The 17,815-nt window shown below is 38.9% G+C and overlaps 1 long non-coding RNA gene across 1 annotated transcript; it reads right to left on the bottom strand.

Moving 5' to 3' along the window:
• Positions 1–466: 466 nt before the first annotated feature.
• Positions 467–1,321, bottom strand: LOC107830253 (uncharacterized). Its single transcript, XR_001658111.2, has 2 exons — positions 1,111–1,321; positions 467–857 (listed from the first exon to the last, which is right to left on the bottom strand). It is a non-coding gene; the product is annotated as an uncharacterized LOC107830253 (long non-coding RNA).
• Positions 1,322–17,815: the final 16,494 nt, after the last annotated feature.

Consider the following 17,815-nt stretch of genomic DNA (forward strand, 5'->3'; position numbering starts at 1 on the left):
AAATATTTATTTTATATTAAATTCCCACTACGTCAGTCGCAAAAGGTATTATAATTGTTACTTTATTTAACTTTTCTCACCAGAATGGTCTCAAATAATATAAAGTATTTTTATTATATTTAACTTTTCCCACTATTGTGGTCACAAATATAATTTAATATTATTTATTAATTTATATTTTCCACCACTGCGGTCGCAATTTGAATTTAATATAATTTATTTATTTATCTTTCCACTACTGCGGTCGCAAAACTAATTTTATATTATTTAATTTATTTAATTTTTCCACTACAGCAGTCGCAAATGTTCCTGAATCTGAAAAATTACTAAGCACTTTGCGACTACCGTAGTCGAAAATCTGGAAATATTTTGCGAGATTTCAGCTGTTTTAAAGCAGCACCACCTGCCAATTCAGATATACAGTAACTAAACAATCAATCCATCATTCCAACCAGTCAATCCACCATTCCAACCAATCAATCCACCATTTCAACTAATCAAACTCATAAAATGCAAACAATTATAAAAAACATAAACATTTTGTAACTAAAACATCCAAACACAAGTTAAACATTCATGCACCATTCACTCTAGTCTAGAACATTACAATCATAGTCAAGTGCAAATATTACTAAGTTTAAACATCCAACCCCAACATATAATATCTCAAACATCACAATCACAACAAACTAAAACTCACGATCCCTGTCATCCTCGCCATTCAAAGGATCAAATTGACGTGTGCTCATAAGTTTCTCCACTAGATTCTGCAATTTATTAAAATTTATACGATCTTCTTTCCGTTCCTCCTTCAACTCATCAACTTCTTTTCGTAATGCTTATACCTCTTCTTGATTCTAACATAGAAAGCACATAAATATTTTGCCTTTCTCAAAAAATTAGAATTATCAAATTCAAAAAAAAAAACTCCAAATAAAAATCAAAGAGAAAACACAGAAAAGAACCATGGATTCCAACACAAACACATATTAAAAAGACATAAAAATTGTGCCTTTTAATGAAATTAAAGTTACCCATTTCCTGAAGAAAGCTCAAATCTTTTAGAATTGAAGATGAAAAAAATAAACAGAAAAAGAAAAAAAGACTTACCGCCAGTCAGAGAGAGAGCCGTCAGTCGCACAGGTGTATTGGAAGAGAGATCCAAGAACAATCAGCCTCACACTTGAAATGGAAGAGAAATGGAACAAGAAAAAAAATATCGAGAGTGAGAGAAAGATATAGAGAAAATTGGGAAAAGAGGTCCGAAATTGGTGAAATAGAATTTTGGCCTGAAATATTAGATTTAGGCTTATGACTACGATAGTTGCAAAACCACTTAAATATTATTTTATCATTTTAATCTTAATTTTGCGACTGAAGCGATCGCTTGATTGGTCAACCAATATTTTTGACTTTTTATTGTCCGACTGAATCAGTCGCAAACGTAAAAACGAAAGATTGGCGAGCTATTTTCCCACTACTTTTGTCAGAATAATAGTCGGTTTTCTTTTTTTTTTTAAAAGTAATAAAAATTCAATCTTTTTGTGACTACTGCGGTTGCAATAAGTAGTCCCATTAGCGACCGTTTTATTTTCAGTAGGAAATTTCGATCACAAATTGATATTTTTCTAGTAGTGTTATTGAACATATTAAACGAAAAGATCTAAGGTCAACAAAAAGATTATTTTTTTCTTTTTCTTTTCACGGTAAAAATCATTTAGAATAATGTTGAAAGTGGAGTAAATAGAACAAAAACAAAAAAAAAGCAAAGATCTTGGATTGCAGTATATGCCACAATGCTGACCATATCAAACATTACAGAGACAAATTCAACTACTCTCTCCGTTTCAATTTGTGTGTCTTACTTTCCTTTTTAATCCATTTAAGAAAGAATGCCCTTTTCTATATTTAGTAACTCTTTAACTCCAACTTTCCACATGGTATATTTAAGAGCACAAGATTCAAGAAGATTTTAGTACATTAAATACATCTTTAGTTTAAAATATAAAATTTAAAAGTTTTTCTTACTTTTTTAAATTTCATGCCCAGACAAATTAAGACACATAAGCTGAAACGGAAGGAGTACATACTACTGAATTTAGAAAAACAACATATAAACTTCTTTATGGCAATTGCAAGAAATCAGCCTTCAACTAGCCAACTTGTATTCTACAAGCTAAACACTAGGTACAAAAGCAAAAGAAACCAAAGCATATTCTATGTAGCGATGAAGTTACACAAATTTCTCCAAATTCTTTTTTCTTTCTATTTCAACTTCTATTTTGGTAAATTGTCATCTTGTTCAAATTCCCAATTGAAGCTTTTCTTCATAGAACATGCAAGTTAGGGTTCTTTGATTTGGGTGGAATTGTGGGAATTCATTTGGTTTGGGAAGATACGACCGTAATCTCCATCATTTTATTATGCTAGTTTTTGGGATATTCATTAGGCTGGACCAAATGTACACATAATTAGTAAACTTTAAGGACAATCTATGACCATTGTGACGTATATATATAGGGGTGTAATTAGACCAAAACCCCAAATTTAAAGGATACATTTTGATTATAAAAAAAGTAAAAAGAAACTATTACATTTAGGTACCGCTTTGGTATCCTGAATTCACATTGTGTATGGTCTATTAAAAGGAAAAATGCTCACTACCTGATTTTTTTCACCTTCCAAAGCTTAAATATGAAGATAGTGGAATCTTATATCCATCCCACAACCCTTGGCGATGAAACTATTACATTTCTTCTAACATAAAATATGTCAAAAACAAATAAGAAGAATAACAAGTACTCAAAAAGCAGGCGTTATTGAATTTCTTTTCATTTGTTTTCTGTTTGTTTACCGCTTCGCCAACCAAATTATGAAACCCATAAACTAACATTTTTGCCCATTGTCTATAGCTTTTTAACACGATATGTTAATTGAGTTTCTATATTTTATAAATGCATTTTATGTTGGACAAAATTTTGATTATAATTAAATTTTAAATATTTCATATTTTTTAATTAATTATTCGACATTTTTAATTAATGAAAGAATACTATTATTTCCGTTTACCCTCAAAATCGGATAACAATTGAATTTATAAGTGGTTTTAAGATACACAGACTAACTTGATACAAAGTGATAAATTAAGTTGCAATTTAAATAAACAATGATAAAGTAAATTCAAACCACACGAATTGGACATTTTCAATCTCGGAAGGTTAGCCACCCTCGAGCCAGATGCACTTTGATCGGTATCACGATACATAAGAACAAGAGCTTAAAGAGAAAAATAATAATATATTTCTTTGGAATGCGTGTTACAATGTGCCAAATGAATTATCAGACCCCATTTATATAGTAGAAGAGTCCTACTTTAGATACAATTCTATAAAAGGTAAAAAATCTCTTGATTTGCCGATTGCCAGTTCCTCATTGATACGTGCCAATTCTTCGGTGACTAATGGTCGGAATCCGCAGGTCCAACAGAAAATCGATCGGATCGACCAACTTCGAGATGAGATGGATGTTGTCAAGGTGGAGACCGATAAATGGAGAGGCAGGATGGACCGTCTGGCCTCGAAAAAGGAGACTGCTCGAGCACAACTGACTTCGGTTGAGACCCATCTTCGAGTGGCAAAGGAAAAGGCCGATGTGCAGGCCAAAAAGGTTGAGGAGCTCCAGTCCCAGCTAAGTGCGGTCGTCTCTGATCGAGAAAATCTTGCCAAGGAGCTTGAGACGGCCAAGTCAGTGGTCTTGGTGGTTAAAGTCGATACCGACAAGATGGTGGCCCAATATAAGGCCAATACCGAGGCGGCCCAGGATCGAACAAAGGATATCGTCGACCTTGCGAAGCGGCAATCCCGAAGGGAGGCCCTCGAGGAGATTCATACTCGGGATTTCAACTTGTCGGCCGAAATTGAGAGTGCTAAGGTGCTCGAAGCCGAGGCCAAGAAGTTGGCTTATCCCGAGGATGAAGAAGGCTCCGAGGGTTCGAGTGGATCCGAGGGTGGAGGAGACTCCGAAGAACCTGGCGACGAGGTGGGCTCCGGTGAAGACCATGCCATTTAAGTGTCTTGTACATTTTTCTTTGTTTTTTATATTTTTGTACTTTTGTACTTTTTTGTCAAGGCCGTTTGGCTTTTGTAAAGACTATATATATATATATATATATATATATATATATATATATATATATATATATATATATATATATATATATAAAATACAAGGCTTCCTTTTCCCTTCGATAATTTCTGAGTTTTGTTTTCCTTTGCTTTATTCTTTATGTTTGCAAAGATCGAAATGCCTTAGCATGAAATAGTTAGGTCATGTTCGGAGGTTCGAAAAGGCCTTGCCTTCAACATTATTTTGTTTAAGTAATCGTGGGGGTTCGGTATGACCAGAACCTTTCCCTAAAGTACTTATAATTTTTTAGATTATAATTTGCCGAGGGTAGCCTTTAGAACCGGTTAAGAATATTTTCAAGGCCTTATTTTTTGTTACGGGTCTCGGACGTCTCCCAGCCGTTTTAGTATGGCCGTAGCCTTTTAGTTCGGGTGTTGCCCGGTGGACTTGTCACCTCGAGTTATCCGTACTTGCCTAAGATAATAGTCCCCGAATGGGGATGGTTGTAGCCTTTAAGGTTCGGGCGCTGCCTAATAGGTCTTGTGCCCCCGGGCTCTCTGATAGCCCGAGCCGTCCGAGTTTGTTTCTGGACAACAGTCCTTGAGTGGGAGTGATTTTTTGAACCCAGATAAATGTTGACCTTGGGATCGATACCTTTAGGGGATCGAATGTAGGAAATTCAGAAAGAAAAGAAAATATTTAAGGGACAAGATGTTTATCCGCAAGGTAGAGACTTCCTTTTATTTTTATGCGTAATATATACGATTACACATGCGTACAAGCTTTATGTCAGGGCTCGAGCAGTCTATGTGGGCACGGTTAATTCAACCGTTTGGCCCTTACAGTAAATCATATCAATCGAGCTGAGACCATTCAATCGCAAAGTTTCTTTCCTTGCGAAAGTCGTTATCCGAGGGTAATGCCCCAGTGTTCGGGGCCGATCGTAGAGAGGCCTCGAATACTGTTGTCGTGATCTTCGATATTGGTTCGTAACCGGCCTTCGATTCTAAGTTAGCACGATTTACTGTTGCCTCATTAAAAACCTTGACGGAAAACCCATTTGGGACAAAACCGGTTCAAGGAAAAAAGAGTGCAACACTTGCTTTCAGGCCTAAAAATTGTATCGTTCTTTGACGGTTGCCTGCAAGTGTTAGTTCGAAATACAAATAAGTAAAAGAAATGAATGAGGTCGTACCTTAGCAGTAGTATCGCTTCAAGTGAGTTATGTTCCAGTAGTTGTTCACCGTTCATTGCTCCGAGTTTGTATGATCCATTTTTGGTGATCTCGATAATTTGGTATGGCCCTTCCCAGTTAGGCCCCAACTTCCTTTCGTTTGGGTTCCAGGTGCGTACTGTGACCTTCCTTAACACCAAGTCCCCGACATTGAAGTGTTAAAGGTTGGCCCTTCGATTATAATATCTCTCGATCTGCTGTTTTTGGGTGGCTAATCAGACAAGGGAGGCTTCACGCCTTTCATCTAATAGCTCCAGGTTCATGTTCATGGCCTCATCGTTTGATTGCATATTGGAACATGAGACTTGATTCTCTGACTTTGACCGGTATTAGAGCTCTGGTGCCGTAAACCAGTAATAACGGGGTAGCCCTGGTACTGGACTTCGAGGTTGTATGATATGCCTATAGGACTTCGGGCAGGATTTCCTTCCATTTTCCTTTGGCGTTAGTTAACCTCTTTTTGAGGTTTTGGAGTGTGATTTTGTTGGTCGATTCTGCTTGTCCGTTCCCACTAGGGTGGTAGGGTGTTGATAGGATCCTTTTCATCTTATGGTCTTCGAGAAACTTGCTTACTTTGTTGTCGATGAATTGGTTCTCATTGTCGCACACGATCTCGGCCGGCATTTCAAATCGACATATGATGTGGTCCCAGATGAAATCGATGACTTCCTTTTCCCTGACCTTCTCGTATGCCTGGGCTTCCACCCACTTAGAAAAATACTCAGTCATGAACAATATAAATTGAGCCTTACCGGGTGCCCATAGAAGGGGGCCAACAATGTCCATTCCACACTTCATGAACGGCCATGGTGACAAAACCGAATGCAGCAACTCCCCGGGTTGATGAATCATCAGAGCATGTATTTGACATTCATAATATTTTCGTACGAAGTCCTTCACGTCTTTTTCCATGTCAATCTAGTAGTAGCCGGCTTTGATTACCTTTCGAACCAATGATTCAGTACCTGAATGATTTCCGCAGGTGCCTTCGTAAATTTCCCTCAGAATGTACTCTACATATCCTAGTCCTAGATATATCGCGAGTGGGCCATCGCATGTTCATCTGAATAGGGTTCCGTCTTCGGACAAGATAAATCGGGTTGCCTTCGTACGTAGGGCTCTCGATTCTTTTGGATCCGAGGGCAGTTTTTCGGTCTTCAGATAATCTATATATTTGTTTCTCCAGTCCCAAGTCAGGCTCGTTGAGTTTATCTTGGCGTGGCCTTTTTCCACTACCGATCTCATGAGTTGTACGACCGCCCTCGAGTTGAACTCACCGTCCTCGACCGCCGACCCCAGGTTAGCAAGGGCATTGACCTCACTGTTTTGATCCTGAGGTACGTGTTGTAGAGTCCACTCCCTGAATCGATGTAATGTTACCTACAACTTATCCAGGTACCTTTGCATTCGTTCCTCTCTGACCTCGAACGTCCCATTAACTTGGTTCACACCAAAGAGGGAGTCGCACTTAGCTTCGATTACCTCCACCCCTAAGCTTTTGGCAAGTTCGAGACCTGCAATTATGGTCTCATATTCGGCCTCATTGTTAGTCAATTTTATAGTCCTAATAGATTATCTAACTACATTTTTTGTTGGTAGATTCAATACAATGCCAATTACGGACCATTTTGCGTTCGAGACATCTTCCGTAAAGAGGTTGTAGATCCCCGAAGAAGTCCCCCATGTTCAACAACAACTCTCTTTCGACCTCGGGTATTAGGGCCGGCGTAAAGTCGGCCACAAAGTCTTCCAAATTTATAGATTTAATGGCGGTCCGGTGCCGATATTCAATATCGTACCTACTGATTTCCACGGACCATTTGGCCAACCATCCCGAGAGCTCGAGCTTATGCATTACATTCCTCAATGGGTAAGTAGTCACAACACATATGGGGTGACATTGGAAGTATGGTTTTAGGTTTCTAGAGGCACTTTGAAAAGCGAGCGCCAGCTTTTCTAGGTGAGGGTACCTAGTTTTGGCCTCGCCAAGGGTCCTGCTAACATAGTAGGCTGGAAATCGCGTACCTTTCTCTTCTCGGACCAGGACTCCACTTGCTGCTATCTCCAATACTGCCAAGTACAGGTATAATTATTCGTCTGTCTTCTGTGTGTGAATTAGCGGTGGGATCGATAGATATCGCTTGAGTTCCTCCAAGGCCCGTTGGCACTCCGGGGTCCATAAGAAGCTATTCTTCTTCTTCAACAGTGAGAAGAATCAGTGGCTCTTATCGGAGGACCCCAAGATGAATTGCCCCAGGGCGGCTATACGTCCGGTTAATCTTTGCACAGCCTTCACGTTGTCCACAACCATGATATCTTCGATGGCTTTGATCTTGTTGGGGTTGATCTCGATTCCCCGGTTGGATACCATGAATCTGAGGAATTTACCTGATCCAACTCCAAATACACACTTCTCCGGCTTTAACTTCATATTGTATTTCTTCAATATGCTGAAAGTTTCCTGCAAATGTTTCAAATGGTCCTATGCTCGCAGGGACTTGACCAACATATCGTCAATGTAAACCTCCATTGATTTTCCTATTTGTTCCTCGAACATCCGGTTTACTAGGCATTGGTAAGTGGCACCGATATTTTTTAATCTGAATGGCATCACGTTATAGCAGTATGTGCCGTACTTAGTGATGAAGAAGGTTTTTTCCTGATCGCCCGGGTTCATCCGTATTTGGTTGTACCCGGAGTAGGCATCGAGAAAACTGAGTATCTCGTGGTCGGTCGTGGCATCGATCATGCTATCGATGTTGGGCAAAGGGAAGGAGTCCTTGGGACATGCCTTATTCAAATCCTTATAATCTACACACATTCTTAATTTATTCTCTTTTTTAGGAACTACCACTATGTTTGCTAACCAATACGAGTATTTAACCTCCTGAATGGACCCTATTTTAAGGAGTTTAGATACCTCGTCCTTGATGAAAGCATGCTTGACCTCGGATTGGGGTCTCCTCTTCTGCTTGACCGGGTGGAACTTCAGGTCCAGGCTTAGCTTGTGAGTGGTTATCTCCGGCGGGATACCTGTCATATCAAGGTGGGACCAAGCAAAATAATCTTCGTTAGTTATAAGAAATTGAATGAGTTTTTTCTTGAACTCGGGGCTTAACCCCGTGCCCAGGTATACCTTTTGATCAAGAAAGTATTCGGTTAGTACGACTTATTCCTCGTCAAGAACTCGGGGACTATGAAAGATCTAGGGACTTCGTAGTTGTCGTCCTCGTCTACCCCTCGTTCCTCCAATCTTGTCGAGGCCGGTGTCGGTGATTGCTATTTGGCCTCGTCTTTGACCATCCGATTCAGGTCCTCCGATGTTGAGAGTGTGGATGCCGGGATCACTTTATTAACCGCGAACATCTCCTTGGCGGCCGGTTGTTTCCCATAAACCGTTTTTGACTCCTCCGAGTGTTCGGAATTTTAGCACCTAGTGCAGAGTGGAGGGTATTGCCCTCATATTGTGAATCCATGGTCTCCCGCACAGAGCGTTGTATCTCATATCCCCTTCGATTACATAGAACTTGGCTTCCTGTACTGTTCCGGCGACATTCACCGGTAATATTATCTCCCCTTTAGTGGTCTCGCATGCCATGTTGAACTCGTTCAGGACTCGGATCGCAGGTACGATCTAGTCTTATAGGCCGAGTTGTTCCAAGACTCTTGATCTGATGATGTTGGCTGAGCTACCTGGTTCAATTAACACACGCTTAATTCGAGATTTATTTACGAGTACTGATATTACCGGTGCATCGTTGTGGGGATGCATGATCCCCTCAGCGTCTTCGTCGTTGAAAGACAAGGTTCCTTCCAGTACGTAATCTTGAGTCCATTTTTCCCTTGTGATTGATACTTTGGTGCGCTTCAGCATCGGACCCTGGGGAATGTCGACTACACCGATGATCATGTTAATGAATTGTTGATGCTCTTCCTACTCGGTATGCTTATTATAATCCCTATTCCTAAAGTGGTTCTTGGCCCGATCACTCAGGAATTCTCGGAGATGTCTGTTGTTGAACAGTTGGGCCACCTCTTCCCTTAATTACCGGCAATCTTCTTTTCCTTGGCCATGAGTGCCATGATATTTGCACATTAGGTTGGGATCCCTTTGGGCTGGATTGGACTGTAAACGTCTAGGCCACTTGGTATCTTTGATGCGTTCGATGGCAGATACGATAGCGGCGACATCGGCGTTAAAGTTGTACTCCGATAATCTTGGCGCTTCTTTAGGCCCGACGGGCCTGTCGAAGCTGTTTTTTCTCATGAGTCCTCGGTTGCTCTAACCTCGATCACTTCTCCTTTCATTTCTCATAGAGCTTCGTTTGGACCCACTGCTTCTTTGATCCCTATTGTACGGCTGATACCGATCCTTGTTTGATCTTGGTTCATGATCGATATCTCTATTGACTTTGTCGATGGTTCTGATGGGATACACGGACCCGGAAGGGGCCCCAAGTTGATCATCTTCGACCCTGATTTTCGATTGATACCAGTTATGGACATCGGCCCAAGTGATAGCCGAATATTCCACCAAGTTTTATTTCGACTGCTGTAAAGCCAACGAGCTCTGAATGTTGATTCTTGGGTGAAAGCTTGAACGGCCCAATCATCAGCGACCGGTGGCAGGTCCATCCGTTCCATTTGAAACCGGGACACGAACTCTCTGAGCATCTCATTATCCTTCTATTTTACTTTGAAAAGGTCCGACTTCCTGGTCTCGACCTTGATAGCCCCTGCGTGTGCTTTCACGAAAAACTCTGCAAGCATAGCAAATTAGTCAATAGAATTAGGAGGTAAGTTGTGATACCATATCATAGATCCTTTTGACAGGGTCTCTCCGAACTTTTTCAACAAGACAGACTCGATCTCATCATCCTCCAAGTCGTTCCCTTTGATGGAACATGTGTAGGAGGTAACATGCTTGTTTGGGTCGGTCGTTCCATTGTACTTAGGAAACACGGGCATGCAGAACTTCTTAGGGATCGACTTTGAAGCCGCGCTTGGAGGAAAAGGTTTTTGCATGAACTTTTTGGAATCCAGGCCTTTCAATATTGGCGGTGCGCCTGGGATTTGGTCGACCATGGAATTGTAGGTTTCTACCTTTTTGTCATTAGCTTCGATTTTCTTCTCCCCTAATTCTACCTGTTTTGTCAATTCCTCGAGCATCTTTATGACCTCGGGGTTAGTCCCCGATTCATTTTCATTTGACGTCTCTCCGACCGGTTCATCCCTGCAGGTGACTTCCCGAGATAGATCGGGTTCAATTCTGTTCGGTGCGCGGTTTTGGTTTTATAACCGAGCTATCGCCGCCTGTTGAGCCTGTAACATTTCAAAGATCATCCATATATTGATCCCATCTCCTCCAATGTTTTGTGTATTTTGAGCTGCCGATCGGGCTCCACCACGGACGCTATTCTCGGGGATCTGTAGGCAGGTTTGCATTGATAGCCACATGTGAATTAGCGTCAATCGGGTCCGCGATCGAAATTCTGATGGGATCAACGGGCGGTACCTTATCAGTGGGAACTATGTTGTTATTTTCACCGTGATGGCCGGACTCATTGTCAACATATAGGGGTGTTGATTGAGAGTTTGATATTTTGAGTTTTAATCTGAAATTAGAAACACTTCAAAGAACAGGTGTAAAGTAGTGTGTGTTATGAAGATTTGTATCAAATAACCACTATTATCCTTAGCCCCACGGTAGGCGCTAAACTGTTTACCCTCAAAATCGGATAACAATTGAATTTATAAGTGGTTTTAAGGATACGCGGACTAACTTGATACAAAGTGATAAATTAAGTTGCAATTGAAATAAACAAGGTTAAAGTAAATTCAAACCACACGAATTGGACAGTTTCAGTCTCGGAAGGTTAGCCACCCTCGAGCCAGATGCACTTTTATCGGTATCACGATACAGAAGAACAAGAGCTTAAAGAGAAAAATAATAATGTATTGCTTTGGAATACGTGTTACAATGTACTAAATGAATTATCAGACCCCCTTTATATAGTAGAGGAGTCCTACTTTATGTACAATTCTATAAAAGATAAAAAATCTCTTGATTTGCTGATTGCCAGTTCCTCATTGATACGTGCCAAGATTCCCGCCGTAATATCCGACCGGACACAAATATTTCGATCTTCTGTTATGCTAACAATGTTTCTTCGAGCTCATTCGGGGTTAGGATCGATTCTGGGATCACGGCCTCGATATTCTCGAAGGCAGGCGTTCCAACCCCGGGTTCTAGCCCGGTGAAACTTGGGGTCGATCTTCAGTACTTTATTGCCATGTTCCGAACCTGACTTACCATGTCGTAGACGAGCTCGATTTCGACCGTATACAATTTTACATTAAAATGCATAATTTACTATTTTTTTAATCCTTATATTAATTTTTATACGATAAACATTTAGAATATTGTTGATTTGCATACAAATTTTGTACTATTCCGCCCGTCCCATTTATGCGTTGCACTCTGAGTGAGTATAAAGTGTTGTATTGGAAATAAATATATACTGGGATAAAGATTCTTCGACTGGACACATTACTAGCATTAAAAAACTCATAGTCAACCTTGATTCATCTCGTGCCAACTTGGCCGAAAATCAAAGAAGGCTTAACCATCCGAAAAACTAGGTCCTCGCTCTGCTTTGCCAACACCGATGGCAAGGTTCCGGAACCTTCCATCAGGAAGATCCAAGACACCCGAACGCAAGCAAACTGCGAAGTGTTTGGAATTCTACCTGATCACGTCCAACAACCATGATCTAATCTAGGGGTGGCAAAAAGTAGCGCAAACTCATTTTACCCGTCCGACCCGCCCAGATTTTAATGAGTTGGGCGTAAACTATTTTAATAATGTGCTAAGTTTGGACACAACCTAACTAAATTTATTTATTTTTAGTAACCTAAATCAGCCCATGATTTCAGCCCAAACTAACCCATGAATAGCAATTGCCCTTTAAAGCTTCTTAGACAATTTTTTCGTGAAAATGAATGATTTTATCATTTATTTTTTCATATTTGGTTGGTGAGTGGAAATTTTTAGGAAATTTTTTTCTAGTGTTTGGTTAGAGAGTCGAAAATAATTTTATATGCTACTCTCCTTAACCCCTCCACCCATATTTTTTGTGCCCCTTGTGCCCCTTCCCCTCCCCCAAATTTTCAAGACTCTATTTTTTTCAAGAATTCAATTATTCTTTTAAAAATTCACACAAACCCAAATAAACTAATGTGTTGCTTTACTTTTTCAAACAAGAAAAAAGTTGAAATTTGAGATTCATAACTGAAAGGAAAATATTCTTTTCTTGTTGAAACAAAATAAATGTACACTTTTTTGATAAGTACCATAATTTTATCAATCACCAATGAAGCAATTACAAATCTATAGCTAATCCCACAAAGCAGCTATCTAAAAGAAAAACCTCTGGACCGACACAAAATCCTACTATCCTATCAGTTCACTCAAAATTAAAAAACTATGTAAGACAGACATGATTCCAGATGACGCACGAACGCTACAAATATATGCTATCTCCTTTACAATATTCTCCCATTGTCTGCTCCTTTGCTCAAAACTCAATCCAGATGTGGTACACTGTCACTGCATACACCAACTTAAAAATTTGTGCCTGTTGAGATTTTCCTCTAGAGCATTTGATAATCCATTGAACATATTGAGACCAGTTTAAGATTCATGGACACTATATATGTAGCCATTGCAACAATTTGTTCCATATAGCTCTGGTATACTCTCACTGCAGAAATAGATGTTCCTTTGTTTCCTCCTGTAGTTGGCATAGTACACAGTGTGTGTCCACATTTAGTCCCCACTTGCATAACCTTTTTACAACATGAAAAAAAATAGGGTACTCATTTTATTGAAATGAAAGAAAATATTTTTTCTTCAACGTAAAAAGAAAGTACTCTTTTTGTTGAAATAAAAGACTTTTTCTATAACATGAAAAGAAAGTACTCATATTTAAAAAAAAAAATACTTTTTCTACATAATGAAAAGAAAGTACTTATTTTGTTGAAATAAAATAAAATACTTTTTCTATAACATAAAAAAATATTTATTTTGTTGAAATGAAAAATAAAATACTCTATCTACAACATGAAAAGTGTGAAAAGGTTTTGGCTTGGCTAGGTTCGCATTTGCGATGGTTTTCGTCGCTTTTGCGAGGGCATCAGGGTTTGCAATTGCGAACCTATCTTCGCATTTGCAAAGAGCTTCCGAGTCTTGTCAGTGCCGCAATTGCAAATCTATGTCGTAATTGCGATAACTGCAGCTGAACATAAGGGCTAGAAGTCCGAATTTCATATCTCATTCTCTCATATTTGAATCCTAGACTCGGTAAGAGGCGATTTGGAGAGGAAGTTTTACCTATAAACCTTGGATAAGTGATTCTAATATATTTCTAATCATATTCCATCAACATATCTTAGATTTTAACATCAAAATCATATATATATATTAGAATTTAACATAAAAATTATGTAAATCAAAGTGAAAATTTGTGGAACTTTATCAATTTTTTGAAAAAAAGAAATTGAGTTTTGAGAGTTGATTTGGACTCGGATGTTGAAACTAATCACATCTATGAACTCGTGGGGTCACAGGTAGTCGGAATCTAACATTGGACCCGACTTTTGACCGGACGGGACCCGGGTTCACTTTTGTTGACTTTTTGGGATAGGTGTAAAAATCTTAGCTTTATCTATTGTAATTGAATTCCTTTGCATTGGTTGATGATATTAAGTCGATTTTGATTAGATTTGAGCCGGATGGAGGTGAGATTTAGGGAAAAAACTATTTTCGCGAGTTAAATTGGCCTAGTTGAGGTAAGTATCTTGCCTAACTTTGTGTGGGGGAACTACCCATTAGGATTGGTACTGATTGATTCATTCTGCTATGTGAAAGCCGTGTGCGCAAGGTGACGAATGGGTAGACGGGTTGTACGTGAAATTTGACCGGTTTAGGATACTTAGACTATTTCCATGCTTAAATTGAAATGCCATATCGTGTTCTAAATTCTTATAGTCAATCTATTCTTGTTTGTGATAGCCTATCCTTACATGCCTTAATTGACTTGTTTAACACTTGTTCTACATCCTACTTGATAAATTGCTCTCATGACTTAGTTGGACTTGTTGCCTTTATTTGATACATGTCATCTCTTTCATTGTTGATTATCATTTCTTGAAGTCATTGTATGTGTTATCTCTTTCATTGTTAATTCTCATTAGTCATTGTTACTAGTTATCTTTTTCATTGCTATTATTCTCATTTGAAGTCATGTTATTCCTTCCATTGTGAGTTATTTGTATTTAGTTCATAGTTGCACGTTATCTTTCTTATTGTTGAGTTATTAGTGTTGAAGTTGTGGAAGCCGTATCATTTTGAAGCCAAGTTGATAATTATTAAGATATCTTTCTTGTTGAGAGTTTTACATTCATTGTTATTGTTGATATTGGAATATAGTTGTTGGAACATTGATATTGTTGATTGTTGGCAAGTTGTGATATATGGGCACTTGTGGTACGAGTTGTCATTGTGATATGATATTGGCGTGCATGCGGCGGTATAAGGCTTTGGGATTAATGTGCATGCGACGGTATAAGGTAGGACTTATGTACGTGTTGCTTGTAAGGGAACTACGTGAAGCCACATGGAGTCATAAGGTAGGATAAAGTGCGTATGACTATTTTGGAAAAACTGTTTTCAAAATCTATTTCAATGTAAGGCTCACGCGGCAGCATAAGGAATGATTGTGATTGAGATTGTGATTGTGATTGTGAATACGAAGCGGTACCTCGGTTGTGATTCTTGATATATATACACGAGGTGATATGTCGGTGGTGATTTTTATTGTACACAAGGTGGTACCTCGTTATGATTTTTGTTGTTTGTTCTTCCTTGTTTTTGTCAGTTATTATCCGTATATGATCATTGTGTTTATCCTTAACCAATTTCCTTATGTCATTTCTGTGCTTACAATTCTGATATTAGTTCATTCTGTTAACTGTTTCACATCAGTTATTTCTCCGTTTTTCATTATTTATCCTTATTATGTTTTTATACTGTTTATTTATATCCTAGTATATGTCTTGATCTGGCCTCGTCACTACTCTACCGAGGTTAGACTTGATACTTATTGGGTACCGTTGTGGTGTACTCATTCTATGCTTCTGCACATTAGCAGATCTAGGTACGCCTGCTCGTGCCGGTCGTTAGAGAACATCTGCTAGCTACTTTTCGGAGACTTCAAGATGCAGGCCTCAAATTCACCTTCCTTATTCTTATTTCCTGTTGTATTTTTTCTCAGACAGTGATGTAGTAGATATTCTAGTTTTTACTCTGTAGAGCTTATGACTCAGTTCCACCGATCTTGAAGAGTGTATTATTGTTGATTCATTTTTGAAAGTTTACATCAGTTATTTAGCTTTATTTTAGTAGTTTGTAAATTATTTCTGTAAGGTTATTATTAAATTTTAGGCTTAGCTAATCGTAGACACTAGGTTCCATCACGACATCCTTCAGAGAAAAATTGGGGTCATGACAACTTGGTCGGGATAGGGCCCCACCGTACCCAAAATGATAGAGACATGTACTTTAATACCTATTGACTTATGTATAGCTACTCCGGAGAAGTAGAGTGCGACAATCAATCGCTGGAATGTACACCCTACAAGAGAAGGGCATCACTGGATCTATCTGTACCTGTATTCATGGACATATCACCCAAAAGAAAAAAGCGTCAGTACGATGTAATGAGTATATAAGACGGATAATATATGTGAACCAAGGGCGTAACATATGAGATACAAAATACAGAAGTTTAACATGAATAATGAAGATAATCCACCGGGAGCTCGGTAACCTCACATCACACATCACTCCATACCTGGCCTCGTAGAGGACTCAGTCGTATCCGGCCTCAGGAGGTTTCGGCTGTACCCGATCTCAGCAGAAATTGCCGTAATCGGCCTTAAGAGGACTCGATAACCTCACATCATACATCATCGTACCCGGCCACACAAGGGCTCGGTAATATCTCATATAACATCACTCCGTACCCGGCCTCATAGAGGTTCGTATCTGGCCTCAGGAGGACTCGACTGTACCCGACCTCAATACTAATAGGCATAGTCGGTCTCAAGAGAACTCGATAGCCTCACATCACACATAATCATACCCGGCCACCCAATATCTCGGTAAACACTTCTCATCATGTCTCATCATACCCAACTGATTAGTGGTTGCACAATAGGTGTCGTACCCGACAGAATGAACTATATTTCCCTACCTCAAGACACCATCCGGAAACACCTCAAACTTAAGAAAAATTTCATATGTAAGAATGAATATAAACATGAACATCTTTGTCAAGAGAAACTTAGAACAATTCAGTCTTACCACATGGATTACTTAGAAGAAGTACTTACACAAAGACATGGCAAGAAAGAAAAATACCTTACATACCTTTTTGAAAAGATTATTTACACTTTATGGGTTCCTACACTTCTATGGTGATTATCTTCACTTTTAAGGAATCTCCAAAATCAGTATAAAAAGAAGACAGTTGAGACACTGATCATAAGATTCTTTTACGCTAAATCCTGCAAGGTTAATTTTTTATTTAACCTTGAATCGTTTAAGGGCTCTTGAAGAGGATTGAGAGCATTTTGGATGAGCTAAAGTTGGCAATGACTTCTAGAATGAAGGGGAGAAAGCTATATTGCCCTTTTTATTCCAAATCTGAAAGTTTCTACCGCTCCAAGTGCCAAACGGGTCACCCAGCACTACTGCACCCGGTGGGACAACTGGTGCAAATCTGATGAAATATAATCACCTTTTTCTCCCTTTTTGATGGTACCGACTGATTGGCTGCGCTAAAGGCTAAACTTATCAATCTTTCAACCTCATGGGTGGATAAGGGTACGAGGTGTAACAAAAAGAAAGTACTCAAAATAATATTTCTATTTAGAATGGGGGTGTGGGCTTTGAGGGTAGGGTGGGGGTTGGGTTGTTTTTCTAATCTGTGTTAGTATTATAAGATAAATAATTATCAAATAAAGTTCTAAATATAAATTGAGGAAAGAAATCATTAGGCATGAATTGATATTTATTCTAAAACAAAAGACAAGAAGCAACAGAAAAAAAGGAAAAACATATTTCATCATCATAAATCATTGTAGAATGATACTTACGAAAAATAAAAATGAAAATCATTGTTATATGTGAGAATATTTTATATGTGCTTGTTTAAAAGTTGAGAATATTGCAAAGATTTTGGTCAATTTAGATGGGTTGGGTTATAATCCATTGTTTAGCACATCTTGACTCAACCCCTCTTAACCTAAGGGGTCGTTTGGTACGCGGGATAAGGTAGAATAAGATGGGATAAAGTATGATACTATATTTATACCATGTTTGTTTGATGGTAT

The sequence above is a fragment of the Nicotiana tabacum genome, chromosome 12, assembly GCF_000715075.1.
Source record: "Nicotiana tabacum cultivar K326 chromosome 12, ASM71507v2, whole genome shotgun sequence".
Taxonomy (NCBI): Eukaryota; Viridiplantae; Streptophyta; class Magnoliopsida; order Solanales; family Solanaceae; genus Nicotiana; species Nicotiana tabacum.